The following is a 19,769-nucleotide window of genomic DNA, read 5'->3' as shown; positions in this document are numbered from 1 at the left end:
TTTAATTAAAATTCCAATCACAATTACAAAAAAGATCTCTCCAAGATGCACATTTCCATCCTCCAAGGTATACATGTGCCAAATTTGGTAGCTGTAGATCAAACGGTCTGGCCTGTAGAACACAAGCACACACTCGTTTATCTTTATTATTATTATGGTTGTTCCGCCAGAATAAATGCTCTCTAAAATTTTCAATTATATTTTATGTAACTTGGTCTCTTACTAGCTTGTTCAACAAAATGTTTTTAAGCTTTAAATTTTGCTAGTCATGTAATTCATATTATTATAAAAGACTTACGCCGTTCTGTTTACTGTACTACGCATTTCTCTAACTTTTTGTTAGCTCCCGTAAAATTTGAACATGAATTTATAGTGAAAATGATTAAATTTCAATAAATACAAAAAAAAATTATTGTTGTTGAAACCAAGTATATTTTTTTAAATCGTGGGTAGAGAAAACAGAATCCTTTGGCATTACTGTCACACGAGCACTCCAGAATAATTTTTATAATTTATGCAATAACTGGAATAATTATTGAATAAAAATTTCTCTGCTTCATTACCAGATTCAGTTTTTAATTTTATTGTCAAAAGATTTTAATGACTTAAATAGTAATATTTTATTTTGTTTCGATCAATAAATATGCATCAAAAAATTACGAAGTCAATATTTTATATTTTTTTATTCTAAGGAATCATATCCTGGGAAATATTTTTTATAAACTTTTAAATTTAAAAAAAAAGGTTTCTATCTTCTGCGACCAAATTTGATCGAACTATGAAGTTTTAAACATTTCAATTTTAGAGCAATCAACATTTTCATAATCTTAGACCAATCAGCCTTGGGAAAACTCTGGCTGTCGGGATTATCGTATCTTTGAAACGATCGATGGAGTGGTTTGAAATCGCGCCGCTTTATATGAGAGCAATATTTAAATTCTCGTAACTCACTCAGTTTTAGTCACAATAGAATGGACTTTTCTTTTTATTAAATTTATTCCTCTTAATGACCAACTGGATTATATTATCACTGGGATTATTGGTTATATTAAATTTTCTTTAAATTGTGTAGATATAAATTCATGTGCAAAATTCCGCCAAATTATCAGACATAAAGCCATGTTATTTTAAGTGTCTCTTACATATGCTCTCTGTATTGTGTACATGAAAATTTCTGATATAGATGAGTCCTTTGTCATTATGGTGTTATTAAAAACATAAATATTCAGTTCCTGTTTTTTATAAAAGTTGTTACTTACAAGCCCGCTGACATACCTGTCAGCGATTTAAGCCGAGTGAGCGTTTCTTGTCATGGACTTAATCTATTTCATGCGGCACATTTGCTTGCACAACCTCTTTTTACAGGGGTACACATTCACACACAGAACACGAAAGTAGAACAACAATCATGGCCGAACTGGGACTTGAACTCGGGAAGCCCAGAAAACGGGAAAGACGCGCTACCCCTATGCTAGGGTAGCGCAGTTGCGGTATTGTACCTTCATTTTATGATACGTCTCTTAAACTATACATTAACCTTGGTTGTTGTTTTTTTTTGTTGTTGTTGTTTACCTGCATTCAACAATGGCAAAAATAAATAAATAATCATGGAATCAAATAGTTGATGAAACAATGAAAATTGTTTGAACTTTAGGACAATAATATTATAACATACTGATGGAAAACAGGTGAAAAAATTATATTTTTAAAATTGACAAGATAGATAAAAAAAAATCTTTCGATTATTGAATTGGTAGTATTAAAATGATAATATAAACAATTCTAAAGCGATGTAAAATTTATTTTGAGCGATATAATTTTTATAAGTTATACAGAGGAAACTCCAAGATACAGTATAAGTTTTTATTAATTAAATTTCTTATTAAAAATTCAAATAATCGCTCCTAAGTGCATATTCCTGCCCTCCAAAATATACATTTGCCAAATTTGACAACTGCAAATTGTGGACGATTATAGAGCGTAAACACACACAAAGATATATAGATAAAGATTATTACTTCTAACTATTTTTATCCCTTCTTCTCCCCTTTCATATTTCTACTAATTTTATGATTTATATAAGTCCACATTAAAAAAGTGCTGACAACAGATATCAATGTTTTTACTGTGATTTTACCATTAGCCAGACAGGATTTATTACAAAGAAATGAAATATACTAAATAAAGAATCTTGGAAAAGTTATTGCTGCAAAAAGAAAGATTTGATAAATAAAACGCCAATTCTTTTCTTTTTCGTTTCGTTAAAAGTTAAAAGTTTTCCATGTTAATAAGTTAAAAGGTAGGCGGCAGTAACAGTCCAAGGTAACAGTATTGATTTCTTAGTCGAAAATATAAAAAAAAGGTCGTCAAAAAGTGACTCATGATTCACTTCTCGCCAAATGTGCTATTCAGCCAGCTGTTGGCAAACTAAATGGGCAACAACAAAATCAGATGTCCGACATTCTGCAGATGTAACTGTTGTGTCGTCAAATTTAGACAAAATTCGCTTTTTTCGGCTGTTTACTGTTTACGGTTACCTTAGATGGTATAAAGATTTCAGTTATCATGATCTTTGATATTTAGTTCTTTACCGCTACCTTTCCGGAGTGGTGAAGATTTCTGCTAATGAAACTCTCAATTTCACGCTGGCCGAGATGAATTTTTGCCGAAATTTAATTTTCACTGAGAGTGAAAATTACAGTTCTCTCTCTCCTAATGTCGTCACCTCTGGCTAGATCCACATATTAGGTTATCTATTCAGATTAAAATATAGAAAATTTGAAGAGATACAATATTTAATGAATATTAGTAAATGTATTCACATAAAAAGGGAATCCATAAAGCCTACATATAAATATAATACCATAAATTGATTAATTTTCAAAGATTCGTGTATACACTCGCGCAATTGACAATATACAATCAAAATTGTCAAAATGTTCCACCTCGAGATTTTGAGGAAAATTTCTACATTTTAGAGTTCTTGGAATTCCTTTTGTTTTCTCTCCCGAAGAAAGATTGAAATTATGTCAGTTTGGCCAAATTTTTAAAAACAAAACTGTTCGAAAACCAAATTAGCTAGAATAAAGATTCCCATTTTTTAAATATTACCATCCATTACATCGAAGTAGAATCTACTATAATGATTCACTTCGTTTTCAATGAATAGAATTTTTACGTAGTGAACGGCATTCCTTCTTCCCTAAAAGGGATTCATGAATCAAAGAAGGAATTTCTTACAAAAAATATTTCTAATATGTGCCTTGATAAAGATTTTAAGCTTACACCCCATTTTTGTAAAATATAGAAAAACAAATATACAATCGAAATCTTGTTGTTTCTCATCACAAATTTATTCTTGTTCCTCAACTTGTGTCACATTTGAGCAAGAAGAATGAAATTCGAATGTTTGAGATTTTAACATCAAGATTGTGAATATGTATAAAATTTTGGACGAAATCCATCAAACAAGAGATTCTGTCTGTCCTCCGTCCCTTGTGTTTTCATGTGATAAATAATAATACTAAGGAATAAGTTATAAGTCGTTTTGTTCAAAATAAAATTAGAAAATTATATTCCTTTTTAAGAGTTTTTCTAACCATTCAATTACTAACTGTATATACTATAAGTCCCACCTATTATTAAAATCATAGTGAAATGGTTAGTACCAGTAAATGATATCTTTGTAACTGTATATGCATTGTTTCAACTTGCAATCTTAAATATATTTTTTTTTTAAATTTTCATTCTCGTTGTCTCATATTGGTAAGTGAGAAATAGAAATATAGAGAAATAAATGTAGGAAATTATTTAAAAAATTAATTATTATTAATTAAAAAATTAATTTCTTAATTAAAGTTTTATTTACAAAACATAATCTTTACCAATTTAAAAATGAAGTAATAACTGTCTATTAAGTAATTATTCGAAATTAATAAAAAAAATGGCCTAATTAAAATTATGCAGTAATCACTAGTAGCAATAAAATATTTTAATCGCTTGATCTTTGAATTTATTTAACCTTATTTCGGAATATTTATTGCTAAATAATAATAAATCCTTAAATCAGCATTAAGGTTAATATGAGAAATGAGTTTCAAATGATTTTTGGGTTTTTAATTACTTCATATTCCCCCCATTTGTAACTTTAAATACTAAAAAATTCAGTAATTTGATGCGTGTCAGACATTGTTGGCGAAAAGGTTAAGTTAGGATATCTCCACAGTGATTAAGCAAGAGTCGTCATTGAGAATGCACCAAACTATTTAACTTCAACTTCAGTAAAGATTCAAAGCTGATTCATCATTTAAAACGATTCATTTGATTACAAAAAGAGGTTACACAGTTTGCTGATAACCAGCATATCCTTTTAAAATTAGATGTGCATTCATTTTATAAAATCAATCTGATCTGGCTACACTGAATGATAAAGTTGAACAGCTGTGTTTGAAATTAGATACTGATTATTTGGGGACAAAGACATTGTTTGATATCTTCGGACGTTGGATTGGATTGTTAAGACATTGTAAGGCATTTCAGCAGGCAAGCGTTCCTCTCTAAAGAATTTTTATCGCATAAATGGAAGATCTCTTGAACAAATTTAATATGCACCAGGCAATCATATTTCCATCATCTTTCAACGCTCTGGGCTAAAGTAACTTGGCAATTAAGAGCTTCAGCCCCTACAGCCCAAAAATATATCTATCTAACAATAAATAATTGCGAAGTAAAAAAAAAGTACTTGTTCTTTTATTAAAGCATTAAAAATTGAAAATCAGCGCCTTTTCAAAATTGGATTTAGTAGACTAGCTTAGGTTAATTTTGCTAGCTTGCCTGATGAATTTAAACAGTTACAAAATAAAAATCCCTTTTCTTGTTGGATCCTATATATTTAATAAATGCAAAAGTATAGTAAATTACCAAATATTTAAATTAATATAATAAAGCAGACATTAATACTTGGCAATTTATTAAAAACTATTTATTTCATGAATATATAAATATATTTTTAATTTATAAAAGTAATATTTAAGTAAATATTTTTTTTATTCTTAGATATAAAATATAAATTAAAACAATAATAAATTTTACAAGTATTTATTTAATTGATTTGAATTTATTACTCTAAATATTTTACTGAACTGTTTGGGACAGATTCATTAATCGATCAATATTTTTTTAAATATTATATTCTATCAACGAAACTTTCAAAATCATTTAGTCCTAATGACGATTTTTAACATTATTTAACCCTCTGATTGCAAACTTTTAAAAATTCACTATTTAGATGCAAATAATTTCATATATTAAAAAAAAGCGAAACAGTATCTTATGCTATCCAATAATAGCACGGTATTATTTAAATCTATAATAGTAAAATATAACCGCATTAGCTCACGAAAACTGAAGAATGCAGCCGACAATAAAATGATATCCATTCAGTAGAAACTACGAGATTAGAGCTGAAGGCTTAAATCAATTTTTTATTTCAAAATTAAAATTAATCATTATAGTAAATCGTGCGATCAGAGCCGCCTATAAAATCAGAGATACCCATATAGCCATTGTACAAAACGGCTCTGTTCCGGACCTGAATATGCCTTATTTTGCGCAACTGAATCTCAAACTCATGACCTTCTCGTTCTGAAGTCGAAATTTTGCAACTAGGCCAATTTTACGTACTATCACATTAAATAAATATTCCTGATGTTAAGAGTTTAATCAGAATCGCGTCGCATTTCCATTTATAAGCATTATTATGAATTTAATTCATTTACCTGCTTTGCAGTTATTTATTTATTCATTTTTTACCATTTTGAACTGTTCGTAAACATATATTCATTATATATTATTTCGAGCTGATTGTGTTATATATATATATATAATTCAACATTTTCACTTTGATCCGAAGTTTTAAATCTAAAGTGTAATTCTGTTATCAAGCTTAGTAATAGTTCTTTAAAAACACAGCTCTTTCAATTATGCTTATTCTTGTGCAAAAGACCTTAAGCAAAATTTGAATTCAAAAATGCATATTAAAAAAATGCAATTTACTGACATATAGAATTGTTAGGAGAAGATGGTGTCTCAATCAATGAAGAAAAAGCGGGTATTTATAAGTTCTAGATTCAACAGGTATCTACCACTTTTGGGACAAACAAGTATCCAATGGCGGAGCAAGAATAAGTGGCATCAAGGCGTCACATGACATTTTTGTGTATGGTGTGATAATATGGTATAATATGTATAAATGTTGTCCAGGCCTGATATTAATTTTCGTCCTTTTTTATATATCAAAGATGGTATAAATGATTTTTATTCATGAAGACAAATTTTACAGACACCTTGATCATCCCACCCCGTCCATCTGGCCGCTACGCCCTTGTTAACAGCCAGTTATATAATTCGAGTAAGATCAGGCTTGCGCAGATGGAAGATTGCGTATGCGCTGAAAGAGCAAGCTGAATAACAAGTTCTTGTCTCGATGAACAAATTCTTGTTACTGTACAATTTCTGCTCATGCATGGTATTATTGGATGAATTGTAGAATGAACTGAATGTAATCTTTAATTTAGGAGGGAATCGATCATCTTTATATTTCACTGGGGGATTTTCGGCAACATTGTATAATCATACAATAAGAATTTCCTTCCATTTTCTCTTTGAAAGTACCTTATAAATATCAGATTAATGTTTGCTTATTATGTAACTACAATAAACATTTTAAAATTGCCCTGACAACAACTGACTTAGTTAAGAGGCGGCCATTCGTTATTCTAACTATTGGTTCCCAAACAGCTACATAACAAAAATAAATAATACCCAGAACACAGTAGTATTTTTCTGCTTTTGTGTTATTTAGCTTAAAATTGATAACAAACTCACTGATACTTTACTTTTATGATCTTTTCTCCCTCAACTAGAGCCGAAATATAAATCTCCTCCTTGTTTTCATCAACTATGATTTAGTGCGATTATTAAGCAGTTTGAAAAAAAATCAGGAAAATCGAAATTACTCATATTTTTAGTTTGAATAGGTTAAATTTTTTTAAAGGTCGTTTTAAAGCTTACATTTGCTCTTTAATTAAATTTTAAATGAAATGTATTATTTTTCACTTACCTTGTTTATCAGAATTTTCGTGTGTGATCTGAAGTGAAATCAGGACATGAGAGAAAAAATTTATTTTGTTTTAGTAAAAGGTTATCTTTTTTTCTATAATTAAAAAAAAATTTAAATAAATAATTATTAAATTATCTTATGACATATGGCATAAATAATAAATATTTTTTTAAGATTAATAAAATTGAAAAGTCATAATTCTCCATTTACTTTCAAATAATAACGCTAGATGGCAGTAAAACGCTATTTACAATCCTCTCTAATCTAAGCGCGCGTTCTGCAAATCGCGGTTCTGAAACAGCATTTGTTTTTCGGTATCCAGGCTAGTGACACTGAACCTAACCTAGTGAAATGAATGATTTTCGTTCATTTTTCGCATTATACATATATATATTTATCTCAAACACATTTTTGTGATATTATTCTGTGAAATCTATACATGCATTTTTAAAATAACTTAATTTTATTTACACATTTTATTTTATGACTGCTTAAAAATTAGAGTAAGAATTGAAATCTTTTAATTTGAAGTCCATGAAATATAATTTAAAATCTTCGTTTTCTTTAATATTGGTGAATTTTTTAAAAAAAATTCTATATTAATTTGATAATAATTCTATACTGATTATATAATTAATTATATAGCCAATTAATTACATAACTATATTATATTAGTTATATATAATAACAGTTATCACCAATTTTGTCACTTTCAAAATTTTAATATATTCTATTTAAGAGATAGAAACAGATTACGATTGTAACAAAAATCACATGAACAGATTTTAAAGAATGTGCTTTTAAGGGGAAAATTATTCATATACCGCAATACCTAGAATTAATTGTTAGATTCTTTAAACAGTGTTACTAATAAAAATAATTATACTATAGATGAAGTAAAACATCAATAGTTATTATTTGTTAACTATGGTACTATTTTTTATTCAACAAGACTTCGAATCAAAAAGTGGATGTTCCAGAATAGTATGCTAACGCCCATCTTTAAAAATTCCGTGATCGTAGATGCACGCATAACTGCAGAGTCCGTTTTATTCAGAGGAAGAACAGAAAAAAGCAGAAAGCATCGATTGCTCCATTCTGTCGCCGTCAAAACATCCAACGTATAGAACCGAGTCATTCTAGGCGTAATAGATCGAATCGTTGTTGCTAATGAAATCTAATCAGGTGTTGACCGACCTCTAGGTTTCTGACATTTCGTCTGCTCTTAAAGAATTCATTAGTAAGGACCTTTTTTACTTTATTTCCCTATTATTCTTATAATAGTATGGTGTTTTATGCTTGTGTTGGAATATTATGTAATGTGATGTTCTTTTCTGTTTTCATGATTGAGCAGTTTTGAGATTGTGAATAATACACAAATTAGAATTTCGTTATACAGTTCGACAATCGTGTTAAGCCTAACAATTCGCACATAAAACAGTTTATTTTGATCATTTGATTAGTAGTTTTATTTTAGATTCTAACATCTTACTTCATATGCTTATTATTCTTTTTGAAAATTGCCCGAGAAACATCTAAAATTCCGTATGTACGTACTGCATAGTTTCTAGCATACGAAAAGAGCGAGCATTTTAAAGGGTCTCCTTGTTATTTTTTCATTAATGTATACAATTAGTTAAGTAAGTTAGTAATTGTATTATTATTAAACTTTTTTGAAATTAACGGCCAAAATAGATATGAAAAAATCGAGGGCTTGCTAGAACTTCCGGATGCAATTGTACGCGATAGAAAATTCGTTAATTTATTTTGGGAAAATACAACAATTTTTGTTGATATAATTTATTATTATTATTATAAGTTAGTAGAAATATTTGAACTTCTTTGCGTTTTTAGCGTAATTTTCCAGGCCAAACTTGAAAGTAATTTATGTTAAAAAAGATTTGATGGATTTTTTACTAAACAATTGGTTCATTTTCAAATCATAAATATTATCACATTTTTAATCTGCCTTTTTAGTTGCGAAGTAATTGTAAGTTTGAAAAGAAAATTTAAGAAAAGTAATTGAGTTTGAAAAATTATTTAAGCTTTAAAAAATATTCTCACAAATTAAGAATGATAAATTTTAAATAATTGTTTGATAGTTGTAAAATATAATTATTAATTTACATTTTTAATTTTAATTAGTTTATTTATAATTTAAGTATATTCTTTTAAAAATAGATGATGTTACATACTTGTTATCTAGAAATTTCTATACATTTGATGAAGTATACATTTATTGAGCAATTTATTTTCATGACTTGAGGCATATTAATTATTTAATAATAAATATAATATTGTTTGAAAATTTTTGTACTCAAGAAAAGCTAATTTAAGAATTAGAATTTATTTGTATATTGATTCTTAGCAATATTGTTACCAGAATAATATTTTCGATAAAATTATTTGATTATTGCTGTAAAATGTCTTATATTGGGAATTTTAATGCAGTTTATTTTTTTATATAAATCTTTTATTATATATTTTATTTAAATGTTAATGCTTTAGTTCTTAAATAATATCAATTTAAGTAATTGATATCCCCCAAAGAAGTATTTTAAAGAAATATTCAGACTATATTGCAATAAGAATATCTGTATCTAACTGTTAATTCAAACTTTGAATTATAAAATGTGCATGCTATTTTGAATTTTTTATTTTTAATATATTAGGATTATGAGATTCTTATTTGCATATCTTTTTCGTTATTATATTATTTACCAAAACAATTAATTTGTCTGGAGTATATATAAAAACTTAATTATATTTTTTGTTTACCATAAACTATATATAGTACCATAAGTAATTGTTTACGTCAAAGTAAATTTTATTTCAAAAGATTTATATTGATATAAATAATTATTTAATCTGTTTATGGCGCTTTATATAATAACTTAAATACTGAAATTCATTTTGACACAAATACATGAAATTTGATTTAAGCTTTAAGAATTTTTTGTAACAAGAGATGTAATTGTTTTGATGTGTAAGTTAGAATCATTTTAATTTATTTGTTGGAAAAATGTTCAGATATTTTAAGATGTGAAGTTCAACTTTTTTAAAATTATTAATTTTCAAAATATATTTTGAATTTCTTTTCATTATTTTTGGATTCAAAAATATACCTTTATTAAATATATATTTTTATGAAATATATTTACATTTTTCTTAACTATATTTTATTTATTATTCCATTACATATATATATGAGGAAAACAATGGTAATGTGATGTTCTTTGATGTGTGTATAGATGCTTTATTCTGAGTTAACATGCATATTTATTTATATTGTCCTTCGTAATTTATACTCTGTATTCTTTCAAATACAGTTTTGTGCTTTCATAAAGTTGGAAACAAAAATCACTTTTATTTATGTCATATTAAAACGAATGATAGATTTTTCAATGTGAAAATGATTCTTTATGACATTGGAAGTATTTTTTTTTGATGCAGCCACAATATTTTATTATAAAAATTGTATGACTTTTATTTTATCACATCAGTTTATTTTATTGCTTTAATTATTTGTTTAATTTTTAGATTATAATAAAATTTATTTTGAATTTTGATACACTTTAATTTTATTCAACCTCTAATATTTCCTTACCTTAGACCTTAAGACCTTAATTCATTTTATAGTGTTTTTAAAATAATGTAGTGTAATTTGTTAGAAAGTTAATGTTGCTTTGACATCATAACCTAATATTATTTTATTAAGTAACAGTTTTTATTGTGTAAAATGTAAATATTAAATTATATAAAGAATATGTAAACTGTGAATGAAATATCAATTATGAGTATTAAAAAGTTTATTGCATTTAAATTTTTCTTTATTAAAAAGTAAAGTATTTATAATTAGTTATTTTCTTTATTAAAAATTTTTTCAGTTATTTATAATATTTACATGTATGTAGCTTCTTCATTTTTACTTTTTTGGGTTAAAAGAATTTTTCTAATTTTTATACTAATTTTATTTAATCAAGGTACTTCGTGAAGTGCTGTGACATTTGTTCTTACTAGATTATGTGAAGTTGAATAGCTGTGAGTACCTGAATTTTGAATTTAATTCTTTAATCATATGTAAATAAAATATTTATTTTTCCTTTGCATATTTAATTGTTCTTTATTAAAATAATTTTTGGTGAATAAGTACAGTAGAGTAACGAAAATGGGCTAGGGAAATGTAGATTCCTGAACCATAATTTTAAAGAGTGCCACAAAGTCAATATTTTTATTTAATTGTTTGCATTTTTAAAACCTAAGGCAATAAATGAGAGTAGGATAAAATCAATACAATAATTTTGTCTCATTTCCTTTCAATATGTTCTTGAATGAATGCATGAAATGGCTTAAAGATTATCGTAATTAGGGTGCGTCATTTGTTGTGACTCCAATTATGGGATGTTTTAGAAAAATAATTTTATTGACATTTTAACTAAAGAAATTAAACATTTATTTTTACTATGAACTTCATCGAGGCAGTGTGTGTGAGAGCGTTCCAAAGAGAAGGAGAGAAAAAAGCTTTTTTAGAAGCATACCCGTATGATGAACAGCGCAAAAATTACATCACACTCAGCCTCGATGGAGCCTGTAGTTTACAAATATTTGATATGATTTATGATAGATATATATGATAGGCATTCACTACAAGATTAATGCAAAGTGCTCTATCTGTGTCTTGGAGAATAGTAATTCACGGGGATTATTTATAAAATTTTAAGCAATGCTTTTGTGTTAAATATTTTATTTTCTTAAAAATATTATTTTAACTTTTTTCTTTTATAATGCTTAAAATGTTATTTCTTGATTTTATCGTAAATGCTATGACTTTTATTATTACTTTGTATATTTTTTTATTTAATTCAGGAAATTTTACGTATAATTACTTATACAAGTGATAAATGAGCAGTTTTTTGAGTATATGGCTTTAAAGGTTAGCTCATAGCATTGTCAAATATTCTTCTTTTCTTAAGAAACTTATTCTTATATTTTTATTTGTATATATAAAATTGTCCTTTAGTTACATTTTAATCTTGTATTAGCACTTTGAAAGTGATATTTCTTTTCAATATTTTTTAAAAAATTATTTTAATACAATAGATTATTAAAACAAAAGGTGATTGAATGGACTAAAGAATCTTGAAAAACCAAGTGATTTCACCTAATAACCAAATGAATGTAAAATGTAAGTCTCAGATGTACTAAAGATTCATTTAAATGTCCTCCTTAGCATTAAATATAGGTATAAGTCAAGCATCATCATTTAAATGTAGAACTTTCGAAAGTAAGTTATTTGCTGAAACATCATTCTTAAAAAAAATTAGTTTGTCTAACTTGTTCGTCTTCATTTTTTTTATATAGGATATTAATTGGGCAAATGGCAATTAATATCCTATATACTAATGGAATTCTAACTAATTTTGACTAATTTTTGTTTCCAATTTTGAATTTATCTCTTAAAAAAATTATTATTATTAAATTGAATTTATCTCTTATGTTATAAAATGCATTTAGCTTCATTTTTTAAAAAATATGTGTCAAATTGTCGAAATTGTATTACGTCTAAAATACAGGACAGAATATCAATTATTGTTAAGAAAAGATGTTTTAATAATTGATAATCTTTGTCATTTTATTTTTTGATTTCTTTTTAAAAACTATATATATATATTTAGCTTACACAAGGTTATATTTAAATTGTTATTTAAATTATAAATAATTTTTTTAAATCAAATATTTTAAAGAATGTTTACTTTAGAGACACAATTAAAAAAATCATATTTAACTCACGATCATGACATTATTTCTTTAAAGTTTCTATAGCTTATAAAGGATATAGAAATTAGCTAAAAGATCATTTTTACAATAAAGCAACTGATCAAGAAGAAATTATTCTTTTGTTAAAATTACTAATCCTGAATATGAGTAGCTTAAAATAATACAGTTTTATTGAACCATATACAGTTTTTCCTACAAAATTTTGGAAATTTTATTTATATGTGGATGTATAGCATACATTATTTTTTATTTACAATTTTTCATGCTATTTTACTTTTTAAAAATGCCATTGTCATTTTTGAACAATGGTACGAGAACCATAAATCGCAAGCTATATAAATACTTTCCTATAAGACTTCTTGTGTTCTTGGGTTAAAAACTTCTTTTGTTCATTATTTAAAAATGTATATCACTTAGCATCTGTGATGCTCAATCAGAGTTTTTCTGTTGAATGCTTGATTTTAAAATTATTTTTTGTGCTGAAAAGTTTAAGAATCATGCAGAGGTTGCAATCAACACATTTATTATTGACATATTGTAGATTATTTTCATTTTTTAAATAAAATGATTTTGTCGAAACATTAATTATAAATGCTTATTTTGACATTTGATATATAATAAGATCATCTTTTAATTTTAAATATAATAAAAATATTTCTCGATATTAGTAATAATAAAAATAACACTGTACTTAAATGAACTATAATATAATAGTCTCAGGCAAGTCTTAAAATTATGAGATTCTGTTATGATTAAATTGTGGTATTATTCTAGCATATTTTTATTTAAGGATTTAATGTATCGTTTTCTAATTCTTTTAAATTTAAAGTTTGGCAAAAGTGAAGGAAACTTTTTGAATGAAATTTTCAAATGCAGAAACATTTTATTTCAAATTTTTAAGGATTACAGGAAATCTGAAATTCTCTGAAATTGTTTTTCTGGGTATTCAAATTTTATCGTTTTTATATTTTGTAATTTAAACTTTATTTTATATTTTTAAATTAGTATTTCTTCCATAGTGACTGACTTATTTAACTTTTATAGATTATAAATTGTATAACTATTATGCAAATTAACTTGAATATTCAAGAATAAGTCTCTCAATTTACATAATTCTAATGCATTCTAATTATTTTTTAAGTTATGGAGAATTCTATTGTCTAATGCCTTCTAATTGAATTAATATAAATTTAACTAATATTTAGCTAAAATCTAAGGTTGCATTTTTAAAAAAAATCATGGCTGATTATTTTGCATTATAATTTCTTGATAATGCTTTTTATATTTAGAAAATTTTTTCTCTTCATGAAATAACTATCTTTTCTTGCTACATTCAATAAATAGTAAAAGATAATTAAAAATAATTTTTAAAAGTTTCTTAGAACTTAATTTCTTTTAATAGAAATACTATTAGCAAAGTAAGGAAAAAGTCAAAAATTAACTTTTACAATGGGGATACATTTAATTTAGACAATGCTTAAAATTAATGAATCATTTGAAAATTACATAGAGCCCTAAATAGCAAAGGAAAACATTTTCGTTTATTTGGTGAAATAATTTTTGAAATATATGAAGTATTATTAATTAATTTCAGAATATAATTTTACATTAAAAACTTTTACAGTCTTGTAAATTTGGATTTTGAAGAAAAACTGAATTTAATCAGAGCAAATAAGAAAAATACAGAGCACAAATTTCATTAAACTGGGAAAATTCTTCTTTGTTTCATAGATTCCTTCTTGAATATGCAGTACTTGTTTTGGTTTGGAAAGGAGTTATTAGTTCGTCCATTTTCACCATCTATTCAAGATCTAAAATTATGAGGTCTATCCCAAAATAGTTCTTATGTAGCTTCAGAATGGGTTATTATGGGTCTGAATTTCTATTTCACTTTATCGTATAAAGAGAAATTGAACAGCTATTTCTTTTTTCTTATACATGATTATTTTCATGTACTTTTCTTATAACTAGGCAAAAATAATTTTAATTTTTAATTAAAATTTTCAAAGCACTCAAATATGATTCAACATTTTACTATGAAATTATTTCAGAATTTTATTCTTATAATTCAATAAACCAGACACATACCCCCCCCCCCTGCCCATAAAATTAAGAAATGTAGGCAAGAAAGGTGTAGAGTGGCAAAATTGTTTTTGTAATGTTCTCCCTTCATTTATCCCAAGTTAATTATAATGTTTAAGATACCAATTGGTTGTCAGAGCCCATATAATTATTTTTGTGGTTTTTGACGTTATCAGTAGGTAGAAACTGACATCAGAAGTGGTAAAATAGTTTAACCACAGACATTTAAAAATTGTGAATTTGTTGGAAAACATTCTTCCCTTTGTTTTAGAACAGGTAACTATCAGGAGTAAAATATTGCAATTTGTTCTTGTGACTAATCTCATTTGATCTTGTCAAGTTCATGAATTATGAGATTAGACAACTTCTGTGAGTCAAAGTAAGTTTGGATAACTTAAATATTTCTTGACATAAAAATCTTTCTCTTTTGGTCCAGTGTATGACAGTTGCATTCCTGAGGGATTTTCAGGAAGAACTGACTTTTTTTTTTTTTTTTTGATGGAAACTTTTTAACATCTTGTTTAAACCATAGAAAAGAATATGCTGCTCAAGCAGTGCTGATCTATTTTTTGAATAATGCTATTTAAAAACATGGTTTAATACATAACTTGCAGCCTCCAAGTTGATATTCATCTGCCTTGCAGTGCCTTAATAGCAATGTGCCTTAATAGCAAACTGCAGCCCAGTTAGAGATTCTAACTAGCCTTCTACAGATTTTTAAATAAGGATTTAGAAATTTTATAAGTAATGGAAATGTTATATTTATAACAAAATAAGTTATATTTATTACAAAATATATCTTTTAGAAATGCAATTACTGCTTTCATTCCTCCCTAATAATTTTTATAAAAGGATATTGAATGATTGTTTAAATAATATGTTTGAGTCTTGTTATAGAATTTTGTAATAAATTATAATGGTATGTGAAAATGTTTAATTTTTGACCTGCTCCTAAAAATGCTCCATCCCTATGTAGACCACTGACTGGGGTTAACAATTTGTAGTATAGGAAATAAAAATATTTTATGTATTTAATATAAATTAACTTATTTTAATATATTTGAAAATTAATTAATTGAAGAAATTAATCTGTCACTTTAAAACTCACTTATTTGTTTTGAAAAAATATTTGTGGTATATCCCTGCAAAATATACCAAAAGTGTATTTAAAATAATTTTTGATTTCTCTATCTTGTATAATAAATTTAATCACTTGCCATACGAAATAAAATTTGGACAATTTTTTTTATCTACTGAAAATAATTAATTATGAAAAAAAGCGAAATCTTATGAAAATGTTTTTAATTTGAAGAAATCTGTCATTTGCAAAGATGTAAATTTCAAGACAAGAAAAAAGCATCAAATTTAGAGATTTTTATTTCATATGGAGTACATACAAAATTCTGTTGCATTTCTTATAGGCAGTTCAAAAGTTTAGTTATGAAATAAGAATTTTTCCTCGTCTCTTTGGAAAATTTGGTGTTTAGATTTCAGTTTCAAATTTGAGCACGTTTTTTTATTGCTAGTTATTCACTAATATTGGATTTTGATAAATACATACAATTCACCACATTTATTTAAATTTTCATTTATTTTATAAATCAATTTTTGTTTTTATTATTATATTTTAAGAGTAAATAGCAGGCCGTTTTGATATGTACAAGCTTCCAATAGCCCAACTAAGTGATAAAAAGGAAATGGGGGAGGGGAGAGCTGCTGCATAGACAAAATATGTTTGCGTTAAAATTGACAGATATTTCGAGGGGGGGGGGATAATTACTATGCAGCAGGCATGATTTCCCTCGCTATTCCACTGTTGGCTGCTTTGAATTGGAGTTAATTCCCATTTTTTATTGATATCCCCAAGGAGATTTGATAAACAAACGCATGATAACACTAATCAGGTTTTAAAATGATTTGTTAATACGGTGCAACTTAGGTTCGAAAGTCTTTATTTCTGATTCATCGTTAATTTGCATTTTTATCTAATTCGTTGAATTTCCTTTTGAGTTAATGTTAAATATCATCAGTAATTAGAATTTGAGTTTATTTAAAGTCAGAACTAAAATTTGTAAAAAAGTTATTCATGTTTCTGAATTGCTTTCGTTAATTAAATAATTCGATACTGTTTTCTTATCAAAATTACTTACTGGTTTATTTAAATTAATGATTAATTTTTAATTATTTTATTAATATTATTATTTATTTATTATGAATAATTAGCTGGAGCATAAAATAAATCTATACTGTTATTTTTAACTTAGAAATTATTGTTTTTCTAATCGTACTCATTTAAGAATCAATTGCTCTTAATTCGAATCTTTGTTCTGGTTTCTCAAACTTTCGAATTGGCTAATTTCTACTGTTTATGATTTTCACGACAAATTTTCATTTTAAGGTATGTTACCAATTAATATTATATTACAGGATATGTATGAGTAACGAATGTTTTGGAATTGCATCTTCAGCAGTTTTATTAGAAAATCTTACGTCATATATTTTAATAAATTAAATTTTCTATTCTTTTTTAATAGATTTTAATCTAAAAACTTTTGTACTTATCAAATGGGAGAAAATCGAAAGAAAATGCAAGATATAATGTTAGAATTGGTAGATGTGTTATATGTAAGTAGTTCATAATTTATCTCTTATATGAATTTTCAATGAAATTATGTGGACACAGCTTGCATACTTTCAAACAATCGATACCATATGCCCTATGAAACTTGATCTAGATTCTTAATTAAATTATATGACTAAGTAACATTTCATCTGAACATTCCTTGCTATTGCATCTTACATTTCGGTTTATATCTAGTGATGAAAGAAAAAAAAGTTGTTTTGCGCTGTTAGATCAAACTATCCGAGTGCTGATGCTAATAGAAAAGAATTCCGAATTTTTAAAATATATATATATATATATTTGATATACGTATCGAAATATTTCATGACTTTGAATTTTTTTATTGTTTTTAACATGCTAATGCTCATAGGCTGGCATGCTATCTATAAACTGCGTCGTGAGGCACGAGTGACTAAGCATACATGAATTAAAGATCTTTCAAGATTTTACATGGTAGATTGTTTACTTAGAGCTATCATATTTTCAGGCATTTACTTCTTGGCAAATAAAAGGTTTACTTATAATTGATTTTCCGAAATTTAGATTTTTAATTAAAAATTAATTGAAATGCTAATATTTTCTCTCAGCAAAGTCGCAGCTTATTATCATATAAAAGTTTTTTTTAAACAAAAATTATTTTTAATTTATCTTTTTAATGTTAATAATTTTATATCGATACAATTTTTCTCTTTTAATGAATTCAAAAAAGTTTGATCATATTTAACAATAGTACTTTTCATTATTTTAATAAATATATTAATATGAGCGTTGTTACAATATTCAGTATATTTTTTGTATGCATTTTATCGTTGCAATTATTAAGAGTAAATTTTTAAAAATGATATAATCACAACGCAATCCTTAATGTTTTAATAACTGTATTTAAACTCTCACGGATTGCAACGTCATTAAATATATTTTTGGTTTGTTGTGTCTAATATTTATTTCCTGTTAATTTAACGGGATGTTTTTTTTTTTTTTTTTTTTTTTTTTTTTATACTTTGTTCCGTAGTTTTCATATAGCTGTATGGTCTACAGGTAATGTATATAAAATCTGCTTTCCCGATTACATTATGGTTACAAATGATCTACCCTAATGAATCAATTACTGCTTATAAATTGCATTGTGTGATCAGAGAGAATTGTGATTTAGAGATGAAATATTGTGAATTAGGGTTTTAATATTTCTATAAGTTACATGTTAAATCCACTATGGCATTAGTGGATTTAAATCCTTTGGTCTTTTGGAAAGCTTTGGGAGACAAATATATTACCATTATTATTTGGCGGTCGTCCGAATTTCACACTAGCTATTGTCTTGAATTCTGTTGTTATATTAATTTTTAAAGTATCATCAATTATTTGGAATGAGAGTAAATACCCGTGGCTACCGGGAGATTAAAACTCTTATATATGTGTTGTTTTTTATCGCATAAACTATTTTTGTATAACTTTTTATATAAACTACTTTAATATACAAAATCGTTTTCTCGTCTAAAATGTTTTTTTTTTAAATTTAAATTAAAATATCATTTGAAGCAGACGATTTAAAAAGCCGCAGATAGCTGCTTTCTCCATAAAATTAGTAATATTTGTTATATATTAACACTACGAATTTTGTTCACAAATGCTGAAGTATGAAAAATTTTGAAGTTGAAAGAACGTTTTGAGAAATAATTAATGAAATAGTCAATTTTCTATTCATAAAAAAAAGTTGAAATTAAACTAAAACAGTAACTTTTCCGCTAAAAATTGTTAATCGTCTCTACTTCTAAAGTTTCCTCTTAAAATCTTGCTCATGTGCTCTTGCAAAAGCTCTTCATATTCTTGTTCGTCAACAATAAAAAAGATATTTTATTTGTTTACGAAAGATTTAGTTTCTTAGCCTTCGTTTGAATTTGAGTACTGCACTTATTTTCTTGTTAAATCACTATTTTAAAACAAACAAAAAAACTATGTCAATTGATAAAAATATTGTATTGATAAAAAGCGAAATTAAAAAAAAATGATAGAGTAATTGAATGTCTTATAGTTGCCTGGCAAAAGATTATCTGTAAATTTTCTTATTTCAGAATTTTCTGTTGTAAATTTAAAAAAAGTTAATAAAGATTGAAAAATATTGTTCAGAAATGTAATTCTTGTTAGTGAAAAGGCAAAATTTTGAAT

General features: G+C 26.0%; 1 protein-coding gene across 2 annotated transcripts in view; it reads left to right on the top strand.

The window, feature by feature from the left end:
• Positions 1-8,223: 8,223 nt before the first annotated feature.
• LOC129965489 (serine/threonine-protein kinase tousled-like 2) overlaps positions 8,224-19,769 on the top strand; it is a 185,689-nt gene continuing 174,143 nt past the window's right edge. Inside the window, exons 1-2 of one of the 2 annotated variants that reach the window (XM_056079417.1) lie at positions 8,224-8,360; positions 11,104-11,161. The gene's annotated coding sequence lies outside the window, so the exon portion shown is untranslated. The remainder of the gene's footprint in view (positions 8,361-11,103; positions 11,162-19,769) is intronic. The other variant, XM_056079413.1, reaches the window with a different exon arrangement.

The sequence above is a fragment of the Argiope bruennichi genome, chromosome 4 (assembly GCF_947563725.1).
Source record: "Argiope bruennichi chromosome 4, qqArgBrue1.1, whole genome shotgun sequence".
NCBI classification, from domain to species: domain Eukaryota; kingdom Metazoa; phylum Arthropoda; class Arachnida; order Araneae; family Araneidae; genus Argiope; species Argiope bruennichi.
Note: the sequence above shows the minus strand (reverse complement) of the source record. Positions and strands in the feature narration are given on the sequence as shown.